We start from the raw sequence: 21783 nt of genomic DNA, 5'->3' as shown, positions 1-21783 counted from the left end.
CAGTGGGCCAATATCCAAAGACCTTGAGTGCAAGGGCTACTGGCAACGAACAATACTTATGGACTGCCGAAGAACAGTGGACCTTGGCGTGGGCCGGGTAACCCACTAGTTCATAGTCATCCCTGACTGCCCCTATCCCTTGCTCATGAGAAAATTGCTCTCCAAAATGGCTTGCGTGGGTTGAAATGGCTGGGTGAGGCCATGTGTATGCATATCTACAGACTGTATATGTGGAGCTTAAGACTTGTCTCAGTGCACCAGTACCTGATGCTGGGAGATGAATGGCTTAGCGCTGTTCTGCTTGGAACATATCACTCCTGCCAGCCGGGCACTAACAATTATCACCCAATCCAGGACTTAAACTGTGATAGAGTGGCTGATGTTTGCCTTTGAATAGAGTGTCCCAAAAGATGGGACCACTGGTCAGCTGCCATGGACTAGATTCTCCACCGGGTGGGGACAATCTGGTCACCTTGCTGCCCAGCCCGGACCTGGAGCCACCACAGCACGAGTGTCAAGCACTGGCAGAAGCCCATGGGTGGAGGAAAGACCTCTGCGACTGGCTGATTGACCGCTTCTGAAAGCCGAGGACCTTGTCACAGACGGGAACAGTTCTCTTCATGAATGAAGATCAGAGATAAGTGGGTGCTGCCATGGTGGACAAAACGATGTCATCTGGGATGGCTGAACTTCTACGCCCCCAGCACATCAGCACTGCAGATGCCTTTGCCATCTCTTGGATGCCCTGGTGAAGCCAACAACTGTGAGTACTATTCATTGCCCAGGAAAACAGGAGGGAAGAGATTCAGTGACATGGGGCAGTAACAAAGCAGATAAAGTGGCTCGGAAAATGGCTATGCAGGAGCCTATCCTGGTTACAGGCCTGCAAGAGACAGCCACTGGGAACTGGGATTGGACTAAGGGATGGCCTCACTTAGAATGTAAAACAGAAGAAAAGGCTCAAATTGCTTAAACGGAAAAAAAAAAAGACAATGACACACTTGAGGGGAAAGCTATACTCCCCAGAGAACAAAGAAAAGACTCACTTTGCCAAATACAGAAATGGATTCATTTAGGAGATAAAAAGTTTGTCCAAGTAGTTAAGTGTATGTAATAGACTTTAAGATTTTAGCCAGAGAGACAGTAAAAAAAAAATATAAGGTATGTCAGTAGTGAATGCTTAGCAAGCAAACAGGGCAAAGAGACCTAGAGAGTTTAGTGAAAAGTCGAAGTGAACTTCACTGAGATAAAACCAGAAAAATATGATCAAGTATTTCCTAGTGCTTGTAGATACCTTTCCAGGAACAGATAGAAGCTTTCCTCACCAAACGAGAGACGGCCTCTGCAATCATCAAGAAGATACTGGAAGAAATCTTCCCCTGATTTGGAATGCCCAAGGTAATCTGGTCAGACAACAGCCCTACTTTCGTTGCCAAGGTAAGCCAGGGTGTGGCCAAGTATTTAGAGGTCAATTGGAAATTACATTGTATTTACAGACCTCAAAGTTCAGGACAGGTAGAGTAAATAAAATTTTAAAAGAGACCCTGACCAAATTAAATTAACCATGGAGACTGGCGCAGACTGGGTGACACTCCTTCCCTCTTGCTCTCTTCAGAGCAAGAATACCCTTCCAGATTCAGCCTTACCCACTTTGAGATCTTATATGGGGCCTCAAGTCCTCTGACTGTATTAGATGATGTTACTGAACCAACATGTCATAGTGCCATAGTAATAATGATTTGTGTGCCAGGCTAAAAAGACCTACAGGTGATACAGAAAGAAATCTGCTCACAGCTGACAGCAGCCTCTCCCCCGGAGACCCCAGAGACATCCCATCAGTTCCAGGTCGGAGATTGCAGCTACACTGAGCCCAGACACTCGAGCCTCGCTGGAAAGGACTGGTGCTGCTGACCACCCTGACAGCCGTCAATTCTCAGCCCTCACCAGCCGTGTACTAGCTGTTAGGGCTGAGAGCTGGGACCTAGAGGGAAATTCAGTCATGTTTGTCCTGGGTTCTATCAAGATAGGTGTGGGATAGGCTTGATTTCCATTACAAATGATGTAACGCTACATACGTTAGTACTCCTAACACTTCTTGGGACTGTGCCTCAGGGATCACAATCTATATAAGTTTAGAAGTTCTGAAAGCTAGTCATGACCTTGGTGTGCAGGTTTAGATAGTGTCCAGATTGGAATCCTGATGCTAACGACTTAGTAAGACACAAAAAAAAGGAGTTGAGAATTACTTAGGGCTAAGGCTATCTAGGTGCTGCAAGGGCAGCACAAGGACATCTGCTGTTACAATACAAGGCTTATAGAGAATTCAGAACTGCCATTCAGGAGTAATTAAAGACTCCATGAATAAACTTAGAAAAAGGTTAGACAAAAGGCAGACAGAGAAGCGCATCAGGGATGGTTTAAAAGTTGGTTTAATAAGTCCCCATGGTCAACCACTCTCCTCTCTACTTTAGTTGGGCCCATTATAATTCTCATGCTTCTACTTACTTTCGGGCCATGTATACTCAATAGGCTGGTGGCTTTTATAAAAGAAAGAGTGAGTGCTGTTCAGGTACTGGTCCTGCGACAACAGTACCAAGAGCTACAATGGGATGAACAGTGGCTCTAGGATTAGAGCGATAAAAAGAAAAAGTGGGGAATGAAGAATTAAAAAATTAATAATAAGCCGCCTAACTACCCCAAAAGAAGAAGTGGGGTCTGTAAGAGCTTGAACTTTTCACCCTCCCCTGCTGTACAATGGTTCCCGGAACATTCTTGCATGAAAAGTTTCCTGGAACAGCCACAATGACCCATAGCCTCCGGCCACAATGTTCCAACGGCCCTGTAAAATGTCACAACCCCTAATCACAATGTCACAAAGCCCTGGGTGTGTTGCCTGGTGTTACACATGACTAGCATATGATTTAACTGTATGGGCTGTTTATGGTTTTGGAATTTCCCTCCTCCCTCCCTCTTGCTCCCCCTGGTTTGTGGTTTTTTCCTTTATAAGCTCTGTGAAAATTCAGGTCGTGGTCGAACTCCACTGCCCCTGCGTGGGATACGAGTCTTGACCCCAGTGCACTGGTTACTATCGATAAACCTCATGTAATTACAGCAAGGACGGTCTTGTGTGAGTTCTTGGGGGGTTGCGTCATCCTGAGACTTGAGTGAGGGTCTCCCCACTCTGGGGGTCCTTCAGTGTGTGTGTGTGTGTGTGTGTGTGTGTGTAGGGAGCACATGGGTAGAAGTGTATACATACATATGTAAGCCCGAATATGGTGATAGAGTCTTTGGCTCTAAAGTTATAGGTGATTATGGCCAGAATAGGAATGGGAACTTAGATCTTTTGCAAAATCAAGTGCTCATAATGCTGTCATTCTCCAGGCCTTCATTTCCCATTTTGTTATGTTATTATGCACTGTTTTATTCAGTGTTGTAGTCTTATCAGAAGATCCTGACAGTTCCACCCTATTTAAAATTTTTGAAATGGTTGAGAAAGAATTGATACATTTCTTCTTCAAATGTGTTGAGTTTTTCTGTGAAGCCCGTTGTCCATGGGCTATTCTTTGATGAGAAAATTTATTATAGCTCCAATCTGATTGCTCCCAATTGTTTGGTTCCATGGTTATGCATTTTCCCAGTTCAAACTTGGAAAATCACACATGCCTGAAATTTGGTCATTTTCTACTATGCTTTTCAGTTCGATGCTTTCTATTTTTTTGGTAATTACCCATAAAAAAAGCATGAATTTGTAATCCGATGCTCTCTCCTTCCTCCCCAGTTTTGTTGTTATTACTTTTTGTTGTTGTTTTTTAGTTTTGTATTGTTGTGGGGTTTTTTGTTGTTTTTTTTTTTGTTTCTGCTTTTTTGTTTGCTTGTTTTACTTTGTTTATTTGTTTGTTTGTTTGTTTGAGACAAGGTTTCATTATGTAGCCATGTCTGGCCTTGAGCTTCCTATCACAGATACACAGAACTTCAAAGAAGAACCAATACCAATACTCTTCAAACTATTCCACAAATTAGAAACAAAAGGAACAGTACCTGATTCATTTTGTGAATCCATGGTTATGCTGATACCTAAAGCATACAAAGAACCAACAGAGAAAAATTACTTCAGACCATTTTCCTTATGAATATATATATATATATATATATATATATATATATATATAATGAAATTCTTGAAAAGTGAATTCAAGGACACATCAAAAGATTGTTAATTTTGATTAAGTATGCTTCATCGCAAAGATGCAGGGATGATTCAATATGTAAAAATCCCTCAACTTAATCCACTATATAAACAAGCTCAAATGAAGAAAACCACATGATCCTCTCATCAGATGCTGAAAAAGCATTTGACAAAATACAAACTCATTCATTTTAACAGTGTTGGAAAGAACACCCCTTTGTGTTAAAATTGTGGAAAGATGAAGAATCCAAGGCCCATACCTAAACATAGTGAAAGCAATATATAGCAAAACAATATCCATCATCCAGCTAAATAGAGAATAATTGAAGCAGTCCCATTAAAAGCAGGTACTATGAATGACTGCACATTGTCTCCCTCTTTATCCAGTATTATAATCAAATTTCTGACCAGAACAATTAGAAAACTGGACTGGGTCAAAGAAATACAAAATGGAAGGGAAGAAGTGAAGATATCACTATTTGTAGATAATACGATAATGTACTCATGACCCAAAATATTCTACCAAAGAACTCCAACAGCTAATTTCAGCAAGGTGGCTGAATATAAAACTAACAAAAACAAATCTGTAGTCTTCCTCTACTCAAAGGATAAATAGACTGAGAAAGAAATTAGGCAAACAACACATTAATAATAGTCACAAATAATATAAAATATCTTGGTGTGACTCCAGCCAAAGAAGTAAAACATACCTTAGACAAGAACTTGAAGACCCAGAAGAAAGAATTTGAAGACCTCAGAAGATGGAAAGATCTCCCATTATCAAGGATCTACAGGATTAACATTTTAAAAAATGACCTTCTTACCAAAAGTAATCTGTAGATTCAATGCATTTCCATCAAAATTCCATCTCTCTTTTTTTTTTACAATGCTCAAATTCACCTGGAATAACAAAAACAAAAACAAAAAAGAAAAAAAACCCAAAACCAAAACCATAACCAAACCAAACCAAAACAACAACAGCCTCAAAAAACAAAACAAAAACAAAAACAGAAACAGGATAGCTTAAAATATTCTCAACAATAAGAGAACTTCTGGTGGAATCACCATTCCTGAACTCAAGGTGTACTACAAAACAATATTAATAAAAACTGCATGGTATTGGTACAGAGATAGACAGAGAGATAGATCAGTGGAATAGAATTTAAGACCCATAATTAAACCCACACATCTGTGGTCACCTGAACTTTGACAAAGAAACCAAAACCCTCCAGTGGAAAAAAGACAGCACTTCCAACAAATGGCGCTGGCCGATGTGACGTTTAGCATGTAGAACATTGCTAATAGGTCCATTCTTATTTCTTTGTACAAAGCTCAAGCACAAGTGGGTCAAAGACCTCCACATAAAACCAGATACACTAAATCTAAAAGAAAAGAAGCAGGGAAAGAGCCTTAAACACATTGGCACAGGGAAAACTTTCATGAACAGAACACCAATGGCTCTGGCTCTAAGAACAACTATAGACAAATGGGATCTTTTAAAATTGAAAAGCTTCTGTAAGTCAACGAACACTGTCAACAGGATAAAACAGCAACCTACAGTTTTGAAAAAGGTATTCATCAATCCTACCTTCGATAGAGGAATACTATCCAATATATACAAAGAAATGAGGAAATTGGACTCCAGAAAACCAAATAACCATATTAAAAATGGGTTACAGAACTAATTGTACAATTATCAACTGAGGTAATGAAAGATAGAGGTTTAAATAAGCTCAAAACTCAGCAACAGGATCTGACTCAGGAAGACAGATTGTTAAAAATGCAGGAGAACTGGTTCAGAGTCACTGACCCTCCCGCTTATCACCAGACTGAGTAAATGAGTAATGGGTTTTGTTCTGCCTCTGTTCAAGCCCCCATTGTGCCCTCCAGCCATTGTGTCCTTCAGAGAGTATTCCAGGAAATCGCCTACCAAGCCTAACCAGATGTGTTTCAGATGCAGATGCCTCATCAACTCTGACAAACATTTACCCTAAAAGACAATCAGGATCTGTTTCTCAGGAGAATGCTTGACCTTTCCCCTCATTTAAACCCTAGAGTCTTAAGAACAACCCTGTGACTTTGAGAGTTTTCCCTTGTGACATTTTTGGTATTTCCTTTTGACATCCCCTCATCTCCTGGAGCTTGTGACTTCTTCCTTTAAAAAGCCCTTCTTCCAGCCACTCAGGGTCGACACCTCTGTCTCCTGCGTGGGATACATGTTGGCCTGGAGATCTCCATAATACATCTCCGTAATAAACCTCGCCTTTGCAGATTACATCCAAAATGGTCTCTCTGTGTCTGGGGTCCGCAATTTCCCAAGACTTGAGTAAGGGGCCCCCTTCAGGATTCCTTCAGTATCACAAATGGTCAAGAAGCACCCAAAGAAATATTTAATATCCTTAGTTATCAGGAAAGTACAAACCAAAACAACCCTGAAATTCCACCTCACACCAATCAGTATGACTAAGATCAAAACCTCTGGTGTTAGCAGATTCTGGCAAGGATATGGAGAAGGGAGAAAACTCCTCCATTTCTGGTGGGATTATGAGCTGTGACAACCATTCTGGATATCTGTCTGGCAGTTCCTCAGAAAGTTGTACATAGTTTATGTCCCAACTATAATACCCCTGGGCATATACCTAAATGATGCTCTAACATATAACAAGAACACATGCTCTACTATGTTCATAGCAGCTTTATTGATAATATACAGAAGCTGAAAACAATCCAGATGCCCCTCAACAGTGGAATGGATACAGAAAATGTGGTACATTTATACAATGGAATACTACTCAGCTATTAAAAATAATGTCTTCATGAATTTCACAGGCAAATGGATAAAACCATGAAATATCCTGAGTGATGTAACCCTGTTACAAAAGAACACCCATGGTATGTACTCACTGATAAGTTGAATACACATGATATGACTCACAGACCATATGAAGCTCAAGTAGAAGGAAGTCCAAAGTGTGAATGCTTTAGTCTTACTTAGAAGTGGGAACAAAATACTCACATTCACAGGAAGTAAAGGGAATGAGAGCCCAGGGAGAGAGAGATGCAGAGGGAAAAAATAGGCCAGTAATAGGTGTGGGAGGAGACATGGCAGAAATACAGGGGGTCAGGAAATTGAACGAAGGAGTATAGCAGTGATGGATGGGGAGCTGGGTGTAGCCACTAGAAAGTCCCAGAGGCCAGGAAAGCTAGAACCTCCCAGGACCTAACAAAAGGGATGACATTAATTGAAACATCTAACAAAGGAGAGAGAGAATCTGTAGAGACAATATTCAGTGGATCGGCATGGCCCCATGTTGAGGGAGGGGGCCACTCACCCGTCTTAAAAGTATTAACCTGGAATTGCACCTGTCTAAAGAAAATGCAGGTGGAGGAGAGACCAAAGGAAAGGCCATCCAGATACTGCCCTACCTAGGGATCCATCCCATCTGAAGACACCAAACCCAGACACTATTGCTGATGCGCAAAAGTGCTGGCTGACAGGAGTCTGGTATAGCTTTTCCCAGTGAGGCTTTGCCAGAGGCTGACCAATACAAATATGGATGTTTGCAGCCAACCATCAGACTTTACATGAAGACCACAATGAAGAAGTTAGGGGAAAGACAGAAAGATCTGAGTGGTTTTGCAATGCCATGGGATGAATAACAATATCGACCAACCAGACCCCTGCCCCCAGAGCTCCCATGGAGTAAACAACCAATGAAAGTGTACATATGGAGAGACCTATGGCTCCAGCTGCATATGTAGCACAGGATTGAGTTTTTTTAACATCAGTGAGAGAGGAGGCCTTTCATCCTGTGGAGGCTCAATGACAGAGTTGGGGAATGCTAGGGAAGTGAGGCAGGAATGGGTTGGTGGATGGGGGAGCAAAAACATAAAAGAATTGCTTTACTCATGGTGTGTCTTCACAGCAATAAATCCATAAGACATGATCTCAACGTTCTATCTCTAATGCAAGAGATGGAATGCAGAGCCTCACATAATCTTTGGAATGCAAGTACTTCGCTGCTGAGCTTCATTCTTAGCTCAAGATTATCCCCTACACCTTGGTCTCCTCTTCTTTTTCTCCATTTTTTTTCATTTCCCCTACCTCTATGTTTCTTTATCTCCCACTATTTCTTTGACTTGCTCTTGCATCTTTTTGAAAGTCCAGGAACTTGTACAAGCGATGCCAATGCTATACTTTTCAGCTACAGCTGAAGTCCTCATAACCCACTTGCAGAAAACAGAAATTTAGAGTTTAAGGTTATGAAGGTGGCTCATAAGTGATGCTGTTGTGCATTACGTAGTTACTAGTTTACATGGCACTGTGGTAACATAAATCCTAGCCTTTTAATGTGTGCACATTGTGTGTGCGCTTGTGTGTTTGTTTGTGTGTTTGTGTGTGTGTGTGTGTGTGTGTATGTGTGTGTGTTTGTGTGTGTATACATCCATGATAGAGTATGTTTTGGGTGGGAGTATGTTCATGCACATTTCTCAGGATTGCCTCAGATCTCTTTCCTTAAGTGTCTACCTTGTTTTTGGAGGCACAGTCTAAGAATTTTACTAAGAATCAGCTGTTTTAATTATGATGGCTGGTCAGCAAGTCCCAGGTGTATGCTTTTCTCTACTTCTCCAGCATGGAGACTGAAAACATTCAGCACCATGCCATTCATTTTTATGGATATTTTGGAGCTTGAGTTCATGTCTTCATCCTCTCCTCACAAATGTGTTACAAGGAAGCCTTGTAGAAACAATCATTTTTCTAGCGAGTAATTCCCAGATTTTGATTGGCTTATTTATACTAACTCTTTTTTTTCATATTTTTTTAATTAACTTTAGTATTTCTTATATACATTTCTAGTGTTATTCCCTTTCCCGGTTTCCGGGCAAACATCCCCCTCCCCCCTCCCCTTCCTTATGGGTGTTCCCCTCCCCACCCTCCCCCCATTGCCGCCCTCCCCCCAACAGTCTAGTTCACAGGGGGTTCAGTCTTAGCAGGACCCAGGGCTTCCCCTTACACTGGTGCTCTTACTAGGATATTCATTGATACCTATGAGGTCAGAGTCCAGAGTCAGTCCATGTATAGTCTTTAGGTAGTGGCTTAGTCCCTGGAAGCTCTGGTTGCTGGCATTGTTGTACATATGGGGTCTCGAGCCTCTTCAACCTCTTCCAGTTCTTTCTCTGATTCCTTCAACGGGGTTCTATTGTCACTTCAGTGGTTTGCTGCTGGCATTCGCCTCTGTATTTGCTGTATTCTGGATGTGTCTCTCAGGAGCGATCTACATCCAGCTCCTGTCGGTCTGCACTTCTTTCCTTCATCCATCTTGTCTAATTGGATGGCTGTATATGTATGGGCCACATGTGGGGCAGGCTCTGAATGGGTGATCCTTCAGTCTCTGTTTTAATCTTTGCCTCTCTCTTCCCTGCCAAGGGTATTCTTGTTCCCCTTTTAAAGAAGGAGTGAACCATTCACATTTTGATCATCCGTCTTGAGTTGCATTTGTTCTAGGGATTCAAGAATTTGGGCTAATAGCCACTTATCAATGAGTACATACCATGTATGTCTTTCTGTGATTGGGTTAGCTCACTCAGGATGATATTTTCCAGTTCCAACCATTTGCCTACAAATTTCATAAAGTCGTTGTTTTTGATAGCTGAGTAGTATTCCATTGTGTAGATGTACCACATTTTCTGTATCCATTCCTCTGTTGAAGGGCATCTGGGTTCTTTCCAGCTTCTGGCTATTATAAATAAGGCTGCGATGAACATAGTGGAGCACTTGTCTTTTTTATATGTTGGGGCATCTTTTGGGTATATGCCCAAGAGAGGTATAGCTGGATCCTAAGGCAGTTCAATGTCCAATTTTCTGAGGATCCTCCAGACTGATTTCCAGAATGGTTGTACCAGTCTGCAATCCCACCAACAATGGAGGAGTGTTCCTCTTTCTCCACATCCTCGCCAGCATCTGCTGTCCCCTGAGTTTTTGATCTTAGCCATTCTCACTGGTGTGAGGTGAAATCTCAGGGTTGTTTTGATTTGCATTTTCTTTATGACTAAAGATGTTGAACATTTCTTTAGGTGTTTCTCAGCCATTCGGCATTCCTCAGTTGTGAATTGTTTGTTTAGCTCTGAATCCCATTTTTTAATAGGGTTATTTGTCTCCCTGCGGTCTAACTTCTGGAGTTCTTTGTATATTTTGGATATAAGACCTCTATCTGTTGTAGGATTGGTAAAGATCTTTTCCCAATCTGCTGGTTGCCGTTTAGTCCTAACCACAGTGTCCTTTGCCTTACAGAAGCTTTGCAGTTATATGACATCCCATTTGTCGATTCTTGATCTTAGAGCATAAGCCATTGGTGTTTTGTTCAGGAAATTTTTTCCAGTGCCCATGTGTTCCAGATGCTTCCCTAGTTTTTCTTCTATTAGTTTGAGTGTGTCTGGTTTGATGTGGAGGTTCTTGATCCACTTAGACTTAAGCTTTGTACAGGGTGATAAGCATGGATCGATCTGCATTCTTCTACATGTTGACCTCCAGTTGAACCAGCACCATTTGCTGAAAATGCTATCCTTTTTCCATTGGATGGTGTTGGCTCCTTTGTCAAAAATCAAGTGACCATAGGTGTGTGGGTTCATTTCTGGGTCTTCAATTCTATTCTATTGGTCTATCTGTCTGTCTCTGTACCAATACCATGCAGTTTTTTTTTATCACTATTGCTCTGTAATACTGCTTGAGTTCAGGGATAGTGATTCCCCCTGAAGTCCTTTTATTGTTGAGGATAGTTTTAGCTATCCTGGGTTGTTTTTTTTTTTATTCCAGATGAATTTGCAAATTGTTCTGTCTAACTCTTTGAAGAATTGGATTGGTATTTTGATGGGGATTGCATTGAATCTGTAGATCGCTTTTGGTAAAATGGCCATTTTTTACTATATTAATCCTGCCAATCCATGAGCATGGGAAATCTTTCCATCTTCTGAGGTCTTCTTCAATTTCTTTCTTCAGTGTCTTGAAGTTCTTATTGTGGACAATCTTTTACTTGCTTGGTTAAAGTCACACCGAGGTACTTTATATTATTTGGGTCTATTATGAAGGGTGTCATTTCCCTAATTTCTTTCTCGGCTTGTTTCTCTTTTGTGTAGAGGAAGGCTACTGATTTGAGTTAATTTTATACCCAGCCACATTGCTGAAGTTGTTTATCAGCTTTAGTAGTTCTCTGGTGGAACTTTTGGGATCACTGAAATATACTATCATATCATCTGCAAATAGTGATATTTTGACTTCTTCTTTTCCGATCTGTATCCCCTTGACCTCCTTTTGTTGTCTGATTGCTCTGGCTAGAACTTCAAGAACTATATTGAATAAGTAGGGAGAGAGTGGGCAGCCTTGTCTAGTCCCCGATTTTAGTGGGGTTGCTTCAAGTTTCTCTCTGTTTAGTTTAATGTTAGCAACTGGTTTGCTGTATATGGCTTTTACTATGTTTAGGTATGGGCCTTGAATTCCTATTCTTTCCAGGACTTTTATCATGAAGGGGTGTTGAATTTTGTCAAATGCTTTCTCAGCATCTAATGAAATGATCCTGTGGTTTTGTTCTTTCAGTTTGTTTATATAATGGATCACGTTGATGGTTTTCCATATATTAAACCATCCCTGCATGCCTGGGATGAACCTACTTGATCATGGTGGATGATTGTTTTGATGTGCTCTTGGATTTGGTTTGCCAGAATTTATTGAGTATTTTTGCCTCGATATTCATAAGGGAAATTGGTCTGAAGTTCTCTTTCTTTGTTGAGTCTTTGTGTAGTTTAGGTATAAGAGTAATTGTGGCTTCATAGAAGGAATTAGGTAGTGTTCCATCTGTTTCTATTTTGTGGAATAGTTTGGATAATATTGGTTATGAGGTCTTCTTTGAAGGTCTGATAGAATTCTGCACTAAACCCGTCTCGACCTGGGCTCTTTTTGGTTGGGAGACCTTTAATGACTGCTTCTATTCCTTAGGAGTTATGGGGTTGTTTAACTGGTTTATCTGTTCTTGATTTAACTTCGGTACCTGGTATCTGTCTAGGAAATTGTCCATTTCCTGCAGATTTTCAAGTTTTGTTGAATATAGGCTTTTATACTAAGATCTGATGATTTTTTTAATTTCCTCTGAAGGAGTAATTATGTCTCCCTTTTCATTTCTGATTTTGTTAATTTGGACACACTCTCTGTGTCCTCTACTTAGTCTGGCTAAGGGTTTATCTATCTTGTTGATTTTCTCAAAGAACCAACTTTTGGTTCTGTTGATTCTTTCTATGGTCCTTTTTGTTTATACTTGGTTGATTTCAGCTCTGAGTTTGATTATTTCCTGCCTTCTACTCCTCCTGGTTGTATTTGCTTCTTTTTGTTCTAGAGCTTTTAGGTGTGCTGTCAAGCTGCTGACATATGCTCTTTCCTGTTTCTTTCTGCAGGCACTCAGGGCCATGAGTTTTCCTCTTAGCACAGCTTTCATTGTGTCCCAAAAGTTTGGGTATGTTGTACCTTCATTTTCATAAAATTCTAAAAAGTTTTTAATTTCTTTCTTTATTTCTTCCTTGACCAGGTTATCATTGAGTAGAGCATTGTTCAATTTCCACGTATATGTTGGCATTCTTCCCTTATTGTTATTGAAGACCAGTTTTAGGCCATGGTGGTAGGATAGCATGCATGGGATTATTTCTATCTTTCTGTACCTGTTCAGAACCGTTTTTTGACCAATTATGTGGTCAGTTTTGGAGAATGTATCATGGGGATCTGAGAAGAAGGTATATCCTTGTGCTTTAGGATAGAATATTCTATAAATATCTGTTAAGTCCATTTGGCTCATGACTTAACTTAGTCTGTCTACGTCTCTGTTTAATTTCTGTTTTCATCATCTGTCCCTTGATGAGAGTGGGGTGTTGAAATCTCCTACTATTATTGTGTGACGTGCAATGTGTGTTTTGAGATTTAGTAAGGTTTCTTTTACGTATGTAGGGGCCCTTGGATTTGGGACATAGATATTTAGGATTGAGAGTTCATCTTGGTGGATTTTTTCCTTTTGATGAATATGAAGTGTCCTTCCTTATCTTTTTTGATGACTTTTTAGTTGAAAATTGATTTTATTTGATATTAGAATGGCTACTCCAGCTTGCTTCTTCCGACCATTTGCTTGAAAGTTGTTTTCAGCCTCTCACTCTGAGGTAGTGTCTGTCTTTGTTTCTGAGGTGTGTTTCCTGTAGGCAGCAGAATGCAGGGTCCTCGTTGCGTATCCAGTTTGATAATCTATATCTTTTTATTGGGGAGTTGAGGCCATTGATGTTGAGAGATTTTAAGGAATAGTGATTATTGCTTCCTGTTATATTCATATTTGGATGTGAGGTTATGTTTGTGTGCTTTTCTTCTCTTTGTTTTGTTGCCAAGACGATTAATTTCTTGCTTCTTCTAGGGTATAGCTTGCCTCCTTATGTTGGGCTTTACCATTTATTATCCTTTGTAGTGCTGGATTTGTAGAAAGATATTGTGTAAATTTGGTTTTGTCATGGAATATCTTGGTTTCTCCATCTATGTTAACTGAGAGTTTTACAGGATACAGTAACCTGGCTGGCATTTATGTTCTTTTAGGGTCTGTATGACATCAATCCAGGATCTTCTGGCCTTCATAGTTTCTGGCGAAAATTCTGGTGTGATTCTGATAGGTCTGCCTTTATATGTTACTTGACCTTTTTCCCTTACTGCTTTTAATATTCTTTCTTTATTTTGTGCGTTTGGTGATTTCACTATTATGTGTCAGGAGGTGTTTCTTTTCTCGTCCAATCTATTTGGAGTTCTGTATGCTTCTTATATTCCTATGGGTATCTCTTTTTTTAGGTTAGGGAAGTTTTCTTCTATGATTTTGTTGAAGATATTTACTGGTCCTTTGAGCTGGGATTCTTCACTCTCTTTTGTATGTATTATCCTTAGGTTTGATCTTCTCATTGAGTCCTGAATTTCCTGTATGTTTTGGACCAGTAGCTTTTTCCGCTTTACATTATCTTTGACAGTTGAATCAATGATATCTATGGAATCTTCTGCTCCTGAGATTCTCTCTTCCATCTCTTGTATTCTGTTGGTGAACCTTGTATCTACAGCTCCTTGTCTTCTCTTTTGGTTTTCTATATCCAGGGTTGTTTCCATGTGTTCTTTCTTGATTGCTTCTATTTCCATTTTTAATTCCTTCAACTGTTTGATTGTGTTTTCCTGGAATTCTTTCAGGGATTTTTGTGTCTCCTCTCTATGGGCTTCTACTTGTTTATTTATGTTTTCCTGGAATTCTTTCAGGCGTTTTTGCGATTCCTCTCTTTAGGCTTCTACTTGTTTATTAATATTTTCTTGTGTTTCTCTAAGGGAGTTCCTCACGTCTTTCTTGAAGTCCTCCAGCATCATGATCAAATATGATTTTCAAACTAGATCCTGATTTTCTGGTGTGTTTGGATATTCCATGTTTGTTTTGATGGGAGAATTGGGCTCCAATGGTGCCATGTAGTCTTGGTTTCTGTTGCTTGGGTTCCTGTGCTTTCCACTTGCCATCAGATTATCTCTAGTGTTACTTTGTTCTGCTATTTCTGACAGTGGCTAGACTGTCCTATAAGCCTGTGTGTCAGGGGTGCTGTAGACCTGTTTTCCTCTTTTCTTTCAGCCAGTTATGGAGACAGAGTGTTCTGCTTTCGAGGGTGTAGTTTTTCCTCTCTACAGGTCTTCAGCTGTTCCTGTGGGCCTGTGTCTTGAGTTCACCAGGCAGGTCACTTGTAGCAGAAAAGTTGGTCTTACCTGTGGTCCCGGGGCTCAAGTTTGCTCGCGGGGTGCTGCCCATGAGCTCTCTGCGGCGGCAGCAACCGGGAAGATCTGTGCCGCCGTTTCCAGGAGCTTCAGTGCACCAGGGTTCCAGATGGCGTTTGGTGTTTTCCTCTGGCATCCGAGATGTGTGCAGAGTGCAGTCTCTTCTGGTTTCCCAGGCGTGTCTGCCTCTCTGAAGGTTTAGCTCTCCCTCCCACGGGATTTGTGTGCAGAGAACTGTTTATCAGGTGTATTCCTTCAGGTTCCTGCGGTGTCTCAGGCGCAGGGGTCCTGGGGCTCCTGGGCCCTCCCCCACGGGAACCCAGAGGCCTTATACAGTTTCCTCTTGGGCCAAGGATGTGGGCAGGGGTGGGCAGTGTTGATGGTCTCTTTGCTCTGCAGCCTCAGGAGTGCTCTCAGTGAGGGCTCAGAGTGAGGGCTCTCTCCCACGGGGTCTGGGAACAGAGAGCTGCTGCGGGCTGGGATCCGAATGTGTGGGACCTATACTATCTCTTATTAATCAAATAAAGCTTTGTAACAAAAAAAGTAAATTGTGTGGTTTTGTAGAGCATAATAAATTTTATAAAAATTATTTTAATTTAATTTTTAATTACTTTTACTATTTTAAAATATACATATGCATGTATGTGTACATGTATGAATAAATGTGTGCTAGATGATAGGTGATTTGTCAAAGTTCCTGGCAGAAGGGAGAATAGGCAGTTGTGATCCAGTTGACAAAGTTTCTAGGAAGAGAATTCAAGTCCTCTACCAGAGGAGAATATGCTCTGAATCATTAGGCTGTTTCAGCAAATCCATTTCACTTAATTAGTACAGCAGTTCTTATAGGAGTTATTTGGACAGTTGTACTACAGACAATAGACCTGAACGATCTGAGGCAATATTTCTGAGGGCATGAGTAAGAGTGAGAGAGAGGCTATGTATGCTCTTGCTGATCTTCAGTTAGTCTCAGATTGTAGGCAATGATACTGATAAGGAAACCTGAAAATAATGCCAATTCAGGACAGATACATAATTTTATTTTATTTTTTGGTGTCAAACTCCACTACCATGTTGAAGCAGGCTTAAGCTACCCATTGAGAGCTGCCTACTAAAAATTTCACAGTACACTACTATATAGAAGGTAGTTTTAATGAGTGAGTCTAGGCATCAACCTTTCAAGGTGAGTAAAAGGATATCTTTTTTTTTTTTATGTAGCTGATGTAATAGGTGCATATTTCATAGACTATTTCTGGAATACCTAGTAATATCAAAGTCTTTGACTCAGGAAGCCATAAACTCACTTGATTCCTAGAAGTTTCTCATTAGGATTTTTTCTTGTTTTTGTGACAAAAATGCTTCACAAGAAGCAACTTTATGTGCCACAGTGATGTACAGTGTAGGTTTGGTCTTGAAAAAGGAGTATTTGATGCTTTTGCAACATAGCACTGGCAAGAGTGATGACTCTGAAATTCAGAATGATAAAACATTGATAAAAGATTATGAAAAATCTGTGGTTATCTTTAAATTTCTTTGTGCTTGTTTTGGTGTGTGTATGTATATCCATATGTCAAAAGGTTGATACCAGTTTCCTTACTCAATCACTGTTATATTATTCTTTAATCTAAAATTTTAAATTTTCATTATTATTAGTGTACATTTGAGCCAGGATTTGCATGCCATGGCATACAGATATCAAAGAATACTTCTGAGACTTGGTTCTCCTCTTCTATTATTGATTCTTGGTATTAAAGTCTGATTGTTATGCTTTTAGAGGAAATACTCCCTGAGTCATCTTGCTGAACCCTATACCTTAGTTTTCAGACAGGGCCTTCACTGAATCTGTAATGTTATTTTAGAATGGCTTGCCAGTAAGCAATGGGATTCCAAGCACTGAAATTATGTGTGTGTGTGCCTCTATGCACAGAATTTTGATGTTGGATTTGGGCAACGAAATGTAGGCCTTCATATTTGTGTGATAAACATTTACCAATTAATGTATCGTAGCTCATTTTCTGGGTTTCTGTTAGAAAGGTAAGGGAGAAATATTTTAGGCTTTGCAATCAACATGCTAAATTTAAAAAGATTTTGGGCTTTTTAGGGGTGTTGATAGGTGACCAGCATGTCACTATATAACCCTAGCTATGTAGGACAAGCAATCCTGGAATTTAAAAATTCACCTGCTTCTGGCTCCAGAGTGCTGTTATTGAGAATGTGTACAACCACAGATATTTGGATTTTAAAATATCACATATATGTACATATTAATAGCATTAATTTATCAGTTAAATACATTATATTTAAGTTTATATTATATATTTAATAACCTATGTTTTACATACACACATTATATACATATACTTATATATGTATATATGTATATTATATATGTATAATATATACACATATATTATACATATATAGTAGTTTTCTTTCTCTCCGTGCTTGACTCTTTCAGGAAACAGGAACTCTTTATTTTTGTGTATATTCTTCTTTGTTTAACCCAACCTTAAAAGGTGCATATTCTTTATAGTTCTCTTGCTCAGGATTCCACAGCAAATCCTCTCTTGGATGTTGATTCATCATAGTTGTCCATACTGCTAGATTATTGAGCTCAGAGTTTGGAGGTGCTCTTCTTTCTCCTTTTAATTTTCTTTTACCTAGGTACTTAGCAAATGAGATGATGCCTCTTACCTTCAAGACCTCCCTCTTTACTGGATCTTCTCTAGAAACACCATGAGAGGCACATTGATGAGATTTACCTCTTCTAACAGGATTCTAGGTGATCCCAATTCCAGACAAGTACAATAACATCTTGTTTCAGCTTTTTGTGGCTAGATATCATATGAATGTGCTGATGTAAATAGTGATTGGCACATATTAATTGGGTAGCAGGCAGTGGGCCTCTGCTATCTGAGTCCCAACAAGACAAAGGAACTGGAACCTGCTCATGGTGAGTACTGATGGATGGGTTTGGGATGTCAACTTGAAGAATAAATGGGAGGACTGTCTTGGGATTTAAAGAATATCAATAGCTGGAGTTCATCTGGATAGTTTGGTGTTTTTCATGAGAGTCCAACCCCTAACTAAAATAGCAACAAGTCAAGAAAGACCTTTCACCATGACTCCCTTCTCTTCCATCCCAACCCTAGATGGACAAATGCATAGACTGATTAGGAGAACTTAGCACTTTTGTCTTGAACAAAAATTTCCTAGGTTCTGATAGTTGATAACTTGGTCTCCAATTAGTGCTGTTATGGGTAGGCTTGATTCAGAAAATGTAACACTGGGTATAGGTTTTGACATTTAAAAGCCACATGCCCATTCCAGTTTAATATCTTCTTCTCCCTGCTTGGTATTGAAAATATGAATTCTCAGTCTCCTGATCCAGAAACAATGTCTGCTGTGTGTGCTTTTATATTTTTCACTGAGATGGACTCTTTTTTTAAAATTTTATTTTATTTTGCATATATACATTTTTGTCTGCATATGTATCTATGTACCATGTGCGTACAATGTCCTGAGAAGGTAGAACTCAGCACTGAATTCCCTATAACTGCAATTTTAATCAGCTGTGAGCTGCCTTACAGGTGCTAGGACTTAAATTCAGAGGCCATGGAAGAACAGACAGTGCTTTCAACCACTTAGAAACAGTTCCATCTCCCAAACAATATATTATTTATCTGGAATTATAAGTCAAAATAAAATGTTTCTTCCACAGGTCACTTTGGTGATGATGTTTTATCATAACTCCAGAAAAATAATACAGCACTCAATTCTGCATGTTTGCCCCCAAGTGTCCTGAGGTTGCCCTTTGCTGAGAGTGAGCTACACCTTGAATCAAACATTAGGCAGAAATTCTATAATTAGTAGGATCAAACCTTAAAATTATTATGAAATTGCTTTAATTAGCCAAAAAAACTACAAAATTATGAATCTAATCAAAAGAGCATCTGCCCAGAATGACATGGGCAGAAGGGTTGTGAGTAAGCCTGGTAGGTGGTAGGTATCAGGAAAAAGAAAAATGCATATTTACTCCCAATATACTTAGGTTTCACACAAAGTCAGATCCAAAGGATTTGGACAAGCTCTTACCAGTATTTCAGAATAACTTAGCCATGTAAGACAGGTTGGAGCCTTCATAACTGACCAAAAAATTATCAAATTACATTTCATTAGGCAGTAGTACTTGAGGGTTGACAGATCAAAGCAGATCACCTGGTATATTGAAATTCAGTAAACAATGTCTTAGTACTAATTTTTCCAATGCAAACGCAAATAAAATTGGTTCCCCTGCACGGGGTGCAGAGCAGATGTCAACCATGGGTGTGTTCCTTAGGGAGTATTAATATTTTACTTTTTAAACACTGTATATTCATGTATTTATTCATGCACTTGTGAATTTCAGAGGACAGCTGTCTGGAGTTCATTGTTTTCCTCATGTGCAAGTGCTGAGCTGCCTAACCAACTCCATACCTCCTTTTATTTCATTTACTTTTCCATTATTTTCACAAATGGCAGACATTTTATTTTTTCTTCTACACAAGACAATAAAATCAAACAGTTTAGCAGAAATATGTTCAACTGAGAGGCCAAACAGATCCAAGGAGAATGAAACTCAAATAATCAAAAGGTACTACAACTCCACATAAAACTCATCACCACAGAGGTAGTAGGCAAAGGAAGATCATGTTACACAAAGTTACCTAATGGGACTATCAGCAGTTACATATCAAAAAGCAAGTCTGTCTTATAAAAGATTTCATTACAATGGTTATTGAGTCAAAGATATTTGGCTATCTTGGGTCAAGATATCTTAACCCTTGGCTAAATGGTCAAGATAGCTGAAGGGAAAGCCAACTAGAAAGGAATAGGTGTAGAGTATTCAAGCTATAGAGTTGAACAGATGGCAATGGATCAGGCTTTCTCCTCTCAAGAATTACTACATTGAGCTACTTGCCCCTGCCTTACAGGATGCTTAACAGTTGAACTAGGTTTGAGGATGCTCAGAGTTCTTGCTGTGGTATAGCATAGACCTCTGAAAATGTATTACACATGCGCTGGCATTGTTGATTGTTATTCTGGGTAAAAACTCCAAAGCATTCACATGCAATGGAGTATGAGCTTTGTCAGTCACATTCTAAAGTCCTTGTGGAATACACTCTTAACAGTCTATACATCTTACTGTCTATACAGATGAACTCAACTTAAATCTTCAAGGCTCATAAAACAACAACAACAACAACAACAAAAAGGCAGGATGCAACAATGCAGGTAGGGCATCCTATCACTTTAAAAGTGAACTGTCTTTCTTCAATGTAGGATAAATTCTAATATTACAAATGTTGGATGTAAAAAGCTACACTGAAGCAAGCTGGGTCTTCTGCTGAACTCAAATACCAAGAAAACAAGGGGTTGGGTTAGTTTTATTTTCAAAATGCTTCAGAATTTATTATATTATAGGGGAACATGGCTGAACATGTAGGAGAGAGATCCTCCATTGTAGGTTCTCCTGATGGCTTCTGCAAGGAGCACAGAGATGTCAATCACCTGTATTTTGGAACAATGTTTTTCCTTGTCCTCCTGATATATGGGATTGGTAACTACTACTGCTTCAAAGCATGCAGTGCTGATTCAGGTAATGGCTGATCCGGAAAGGATTCCGTGCATCAAGATAATATAAATTCTGATAGCTCCAACTGATAAAAGTTTGTCAACAGCATGACAGATTGTACCACAAGTGTCAGCTATGTCATCCACAAGTATAATCATATGATCCTACACATTTCATACTAGTACCAGGTGGTCTTTGAATTTCTTCTGTTCTTTGTGAGTGAAAGCAAAATCTGCATTCAGTTGGTCTGCTATGGAAATTACTCTCTAGGCTCTACCAGCTCCAGGTAAGAAAATAGAACAGTTTCTCCATTCAGATATATTCTCCCAAATCCACTTTAGGACAGCTGGCTCTTTGTATAAATTGTCCACTGAGATATCAAAGAAACCCTGAATTTGAGATGCATGTAGATACATGGTGATAATATGATATGCACCTGCTACAGATAGCATATTTGCAACAAGCTTAGCTCGGATTGGAGATTGGCTCTTATTCTTATCTTGGATGGCATAAGGAAATTATGGGATGATTGCAGTAACCTGGCTAGCAGAAACAATCTTGCAATCATTAATCATGTTCAAAAGCTCCATTAGATTGTCATTTATCTCATCAAACCCACTCTGAACAATGTAGACATCCTCTTCATTGAATGTTTTTTCCCAATTTTCATCTCTCTTTTGTAGACAAGATCTCTTGCTTAATCTGAAGTTCATTGAACATGAGTGTCTAGTGATCCCTAGAGATCTGCCTATCTCCATCTCCCTAGGGATGGAATTACAACTACATGCCACCATATCTAGCTTTAAAAAAAAAATCTTCTCTTTTATATGGTTTTGTGGTGTGTGTGTGTGTGTGTGTGTGTGTGTGTGTGTGTGTGTGAAGTGTTGTGCATGTGTATGTGTGTGTGTTTGTGTGTGTGAGAGAGAGACAGACAGATAGAGAGAGACAGACTGACAGAGACAGAGACAGAGGCAGACAGAGACAGAGACAAAGAATCAGACAGAGAGAGAGTGAAAGAGGGTGCACACACATGAACAAATGTGTGTTTTGTGCAATGCTAGATTGCTTTGTGTACGTGGAGATCAGAAAAGGTGGATGGATCCCATGCAAATGGGATAAAAATGTTTCTGATTTACCATGTGGGTAGCAAGAACTGACCACAGATTCTCTGTAGGAGAT

At 39.7% G+C, this 21783-nt stretch overlaps 1 pseudogene; it reads right to left on the bottom strand.

The window, feature by feature from the left end:
* Window positions 1–20447: 20447 nt before the first annotated feature.
* LOC116911434 lies at window positions 20448–21239 on the bottom strand (annotated as a pseudogene).
* Between the last annotated feature and the right edge of the window lie 544 nt (window positions 21240–21783).

This window comes from Rattus rattus, chromosome 10 (genome assembly GCF_011064425.1).
Source record: "Rattus rattus isolate New Zealand chromosome 10, Rrattus_CSIRO_v1, whole genome shotgun sequence".
Taxonomy (NCBI): Eukaryota; Metazoa; Chordata; class Mammalia; order Rodentia; family Muridae; genus Rattus; species Rattus rattus.
Note: the sequence above shows the minus strand (reverse complement) of the source record. Positions and strands in the feature narration are given on the sequence as shown.